Genomic DNA, 6,013 nt, shown 5'->3' on the forward strand with positions numbered 1-6,013 from the left:
GACTTGAGAGATGTGCTGTCTCCCTGGGGCAAAAATCTGTGATGTCACAGAGAGGCTGACAAGACTTGTCAAGTCCACTGACCCTTATCCCTTCCTTTTGATCTATGTGGGAACAAATGACGCTGCAAGATGTAGCTTTCAGGACAAGGGATTTTGAGGCTTTGGGAAGGAAGCTGAAGGATCTGGATGCACAGGTGGTCATTTAATCTATACTCCCGGTTGAAGGACATGGCCCATGGAGGGAAAGAAGAGTAGTGGAGATGAACAACTGGCTCCGCAAGTGGTGCCACCAGGAACATTTTGGCTTCTTGGACCATGGTCTGTGGCTTCATGAAGATGGACTACAGGCAAGGGATGGGTTGCACCTCACAGCTGTAGGTAGTCAACCTTTTTCAAATCACATTGATAGAGCCTAGCTGAATGGGGTAGATTATGATAAGACTATTGAAGAAACAGCATTCAAACATGCAAGCACGAATGCTGTACAATACCAATTATTTGCTATTCTTATATAATCTATGTATGAGTTGTTTATGTAATTACTTCTGGTACTGTATGTATTTTTGTGCTGGTCTATGACTGTGATAAATCATTCATCCATTCACCCTGAAAACTGGTCAAGAAGCTTTTATCATTATTAAATGTTATTTGTCCATGCATGAAAAGTGAAGTGCATTTCTGTTGCAGTATGAGAACCGTTGTACATTTCCAGTGGGAGTAGGGGATGGGGGGATGTAAACAGACAAAAGAATAAATTGCTTTATTACCTGAATAGCATCCAACATGGCAGTAGTTCACAGTGTAAGAACATTATGATAAATTAAATTAAGACAACCCCCCCCCCCTTCTCAATGCTGTCTCTGGCAGCATTGATAAATGCTATATTCATCCACAATTTATGATAGACACCATTAACGATTCACCAAATGCACTCCAGTCTTCTGGGCTCATTTAGCTTTACTGAGATACTTTGAAAAGCAATAGGTAAAGGTAGCATAGCTGAAACAGACACCAACTGTGGAGGGTGAAAGATATGCACTTGGTATTTGAAGTCAGAACAATGTGGCAAGATTAGGCCCCGTAGAGGTGGAAGAGACCTGGTCTTTTAATGAGAGCACTTCTTGTCTGCTATGAGGAATTAGAAACCAGGTTGCACAGAGATAGTTGTTGCCTAGCAACCTGGAAATCATTCTAAGAGCTTGTGCCCCATGTGCATGCGGGGGGCGGGGAGACCAATAGCCAAAGAGGAGGAAAGAAGAGCAAGGAGGTCTGGAATAGCAGAAAAGTAAACCCAAAAGAGGAAACCATTTGAGGATACACCAGAATAGATTTCTTTTGAAAGATAAGGCACCAGAGCCTTTTACTGCCCTGCATTAATCTAATGGGTCTGTTCACTCGCTTACAGATAGCATTCATTTTGCAGGTGCTTAAAAGAAGTGTCTCAAATCAATTTTCCTCTTACAATTTTTACCGTGTCTGTTACCTCCTGAACAGCAGCTCTGCTTTTAACATCTCAAAGCAGTGTTCTTTTCTTTCCCTGGAGCAGGGTGCGACACAGGAATAGATGGTTTTAACTGCAATATTTTAATTCCCTTTTTAGTTTGGGCAAGTATTGTTTATTTTAGAATATCCATTACACAAATAAAATTTAGATGAAAATGGTGTTAAAAGTTATCAGATTTTTCCAATCATTTTGTTGGGTTCTGAAGTAGTAAATTAATTGCTACTTGTCGTTTAGATATAGTAGACTGACAGTCACTCTCTGAACTGACCCCTGAAGTTCAGCCTAGAGCCCCTTGCAGCTTGGTATCCCGGGTGATTACCCAGCTCACCCACCCCTAAGGAGGCTTAATTGCTCTATGGAGTGACCTTTGCCACCTTCAGACTCTGAACTCGTAAGAACTAGTATACCCACATAGCGACAGCTATAAAGGAAATGACAGCCCTCATACTTCGGCTGGTCATACACACATTTTTTGCATCATATTAAAATCAGAGCTGGCCTTAATGGTATTTGAAAACAGTGAGTCATCAAGAAATGTCATTACTATTTTGTGATATTTATGCTGGATGAGGAAAAGGTGATTGTTCAGTTACCTGTCATAGAGAACTGAAGGCATCTCAAATACCTAGGCGGCTCCTGTCTTAACCTATGCTGATCTCTAGATTTTAAATGGAAGCAAAGTGTGGGAACGGATCAGAATGTGTATAAAAATGGTATTTAATCAAGAAACATGAAAGTCATAGAACCAAAGAAGCAAAGAATCAAAATGGGAGCTTCTGTGTAAGTGACCAAAAGCCTGCATGTTTTGCAACAGGTCAAAGGAATGTTACCAGCAGCTTGCTAGTGAAGATGCTGGCAAGCAAGATAACATCTTTGACATCTTGGCACTGAGGGCCTACGTGACAGCAGACAGATGCATTTTATAACTTTGGTTTTTGGGTTAGAAATGAATGTGATTAGTTAAATTACAAAGTGTTTTTCTGTATAGTTAAATGAACACATAAATAAGGAGAAATTCACATGTATTAGTATTTTACTATAATTCTATTGTCTTAGAATCAAAGGCATAATTGTTAGAATCATTGTATAAGTTTTAGAATCATGTTTGTAAAATCTTTTAAAATGTTAGAAACATTTCATGCTGGTAAAGGGAAGTTTTATTATCTAAAAGTATGTAGAGTCAGAACTGCATTGCCTAAGGACATCTCTCTCTGGGAGCCAAACTAGCAAAACGGGTTTTTCTTGAAGACAGCAAGCTAATTTTATTACTGTCCTTTGCATATCGCATTAGAGGGGCATATAAGCTAATAACAGCAAGCAGCGTTTGAATTACAGAAGGAATGTGAATACGTAGAAATATAGGCTGTCTTCATGTGACCAGATCGATCCAATTAGATTCTTAAGGTATATGAATCATAATACGTGGAACAAAAGGGGAGGACTATGTGACGTCTGTACTCTTTGCATCTACAAAAACTAAGGCTCTTCCTCTACTGGGCATGACTCTTTCGAGAGCCACCCAGGAGAGGTCAACCTCCTGTAACGATCTAAATTCTGTGTCTATCACTCGAGGGCACTGGGGCGTGTCTCTTCCTCGGGAGAGTTCACATTCTGTAATCTTATCTACATTCTGCAAAGTAAAAACTGTCTGTTTGTTTCTAATGTCAGATGTCTTTTGCTTTATTTCAAATTTTAAGTTTTTCTTAAAACTAACTCAGCTGTGTAGGACCAGAGAGAGGCCCTGGCCCCACAAAAGGAAGGTTCCTGGCTACCCAAAATTATGTAATTTTGATGACACGAGAATGTCACTGCTAGACAGCCATGGAATTGCTCCTAACCACTCGCAGGGATAACATGTATTGGTTTTTGAAGGGGACGATAGGCAACCAGAAGACAGTCAGCCATTTTGTCTACTCTAGGCTATCCTGCAGGTTGTCAGCTGCATCCTCTGAAACCAGCCCAGATGCCTGCAAGGCTGCTACTGGTGTGTCATTCAAGAGAACCTGTAAAAACTGGTAGGTAAACAAAGGTAATGCGTATACTTTTTTAAAGCAAAGGCTGGCATTTGTTTATTTGCCATGGGCTTAACACATTCAGCTTTGATCTGCTCTTCTAAATATTGTGGCGTGGGGAATACCTTTTAAAGTTATCTGTTCTGGAGGGGAAATTGCATGGGGCATTTTTTCTTATCCTCTTTTTTCCCCTGAGGTATTTTTTTTTCTTTATCAGGGGCCAAAGACTGATCCTCCACACCTTCTGCCAGTTTCTCCTATAGCTCTAAGGCTTGTAGGGTTTTGGATAATAAGTAGGTATAATCTCCTCTGCTTTAAAGAACCTGGTAGGTGGTTCAGGCAGTTCCACATCTGCCTCCTCCTGGTCTGACATGAACTCCCCTTCCTCACTCTTCAAATATGCATCATCAAAGATAAAGGGACGTGTCAGACCTGCATGTGTTGCTGTGGGTTGATTTTTGTGCTGTTAGTCAGCCACTTACTGGTGGAAGCTACCACCAAGTTAGGATCAAAGTCTGAGATTGGTTGCATGGGAAGGGGCGGGGGGGGGGGGCATTTGCAAGGCAATAACACTTGTTGCTCATTAAAAAAAAACTTCATTTCCTCCCTCAAAGATTTCCTCATGAAGGCAATGAGACCCAATGGGATTTTGTATTCAGCAGGGTTTTGTGAAGGCTTAAGAATAATAGCTGTGTCCTTGTGGCTGCAGGCAGAAACATAGGATGCCTGGTTCTCCCCATTTCCTGTTCCCAGCTGACCTATTGTGGAGGCTTCTGCATCAGTGCCAACAAAATGGCTGCCGGAGCTTCCCCAACCGCTATGGCTATTGCTGTGCTCATCTTCTCCATGCCTCTTTTTGGTATGAACAACTGCAACTATTGGAGTCAGCAGCCTGCTCTTTTGCAGCACAGGCTTGCTGCGTGCTGCTTGACTCCTGTGCATCATCTCCTTCTCTCGCCATCTTTTATGCAACTGCACAGAACCACAATAATGAATATAGATAAAGCCTGAAGGAGGATTCACTCTGGCTCATTGTAGTAGGGGCACTTGGAACATGCATAGAACATGCATAGAATTGTGCATGTTCATTCTAGCACACTATGGTAACATCAGCCAATATTTTAAACAGGGTAAAAGTAGAGACCCTAAAATTAGCAAGGGGTGGCCTCCAGTCCAAAGGGGATAACCCTGCTATAGCAGCCCATCACGAGTGGCAATTAAGATTTGTCATGTAGTTTACTTGATTCTGGGTGCCTGTTCCTTTAATGTGATCTGAAGAGTCAATGTGGGATTCTGCTAACTGCTTGTTATCTTGGGTGCTGTGTGGTTTCCGGGCTGTATGGCCGTGTTCTAGCAGCATTCTCTCCTGACGTCTCGCCTGCATCTGTGGCTGGCATCTTCAGAGGTTTGTTATCAGAGGTTTGCTTGTTATCTGTCCATTGCTGAATAAAACTCTGCTTTGGATGAGAGCTAGTTTTAATGAATCTTTGGAAAGCAGAATATTTCTTCTAATAATGCCAATCCTGTTGGAGAGCCTGAGCTACCTTTCCACAACAGGCCACAGCTGTGCAAGCTAATTGTAGACAGAGCATTTGGAGCTCAGCACTACTTAACCTGTGAAACTACCCTTTGAAAGCCAGTTTTCCTGCCTGAACCTTTGGGCTGATCCAGCAGGGCTGGTCTTTTTAACAGAGTAATCCTTGTGCTTACTTATAACCCAATCCTTGCTCCAGCCTTTCCTGTAATACTTGAAACTAGGAGAATATGAAACATCTTCCGTTTTCAGTTTCGGTTCTCAGCACCTGCTGCTGATGGTACATTCTACATAACTTTCAAAACTAATTTCTAGCATTTTAAGTAATAACTGGTTTAAATAGAATTACAGTTTCGTTTGCTGTTTCTTCGTGTGCAACAGACCTATTTGCCCAATCTCACAAGTTAAGCAGGATCAGCAATTGTTTGGGAAACCACCAAGGAAGTCCAGGGTTGCTATGTAGAGGCAGGCAACGGCAAAAAATGTACATCTCTTGCCTTGTAAACCCTACCGGATAGTCATAAATTGGTTGTGTCTTGATGGCACTTTATTCCACCACCAGGTCTATTAACATGGCTCTAGAAACAGTTGATAAGCTTCATAATAAAAAGTCTCTTACAAGAGACTAATCTACAGCATGTTTAGTTCATTCATAGAGCCAAACATAGCTGGAGTTATGCAAGCCATCACTTCCCTTCTCTTTCCACCTCATATGATCAGTCTCCCACCTATTTGTTAAATTGTGGCCTGCAGTTCTCAATTTTAGCCATTGTGGGTAGTGGTTAGAAAGTCACAGCAGGATCTAGGAGGCCTAGTCCCAATTCCCACTCTGCCACAGAAGGTCGCTGGACAGTCTTCAGTCAGTCACAAGTTCTCAGGCTAACCTACCTCACAGGACTGTTGCAAAGATAAAATGGAACAGAGGACGACATAACTGCTTTCGGCCCTCTATGGAAAGAAATG

The sequence above is a fragment of the Sphaerodactylus townsendi genome, linkage group LG09 (genome assembly GCF_021028975.2).
Source record: "Sphaerodactylus townsendi isolate TG3544 linkage group LG09, MPM_Stown_v2.3, whole genome shotgun sequence".
Taxonomy (NCBI): Eukaryota; Metazoa; Chordata; class Lepidosauria; order Squamata; family Sphaerodactylidae; genus Sphaerodactylus; species Sphaerodactylus townsendi.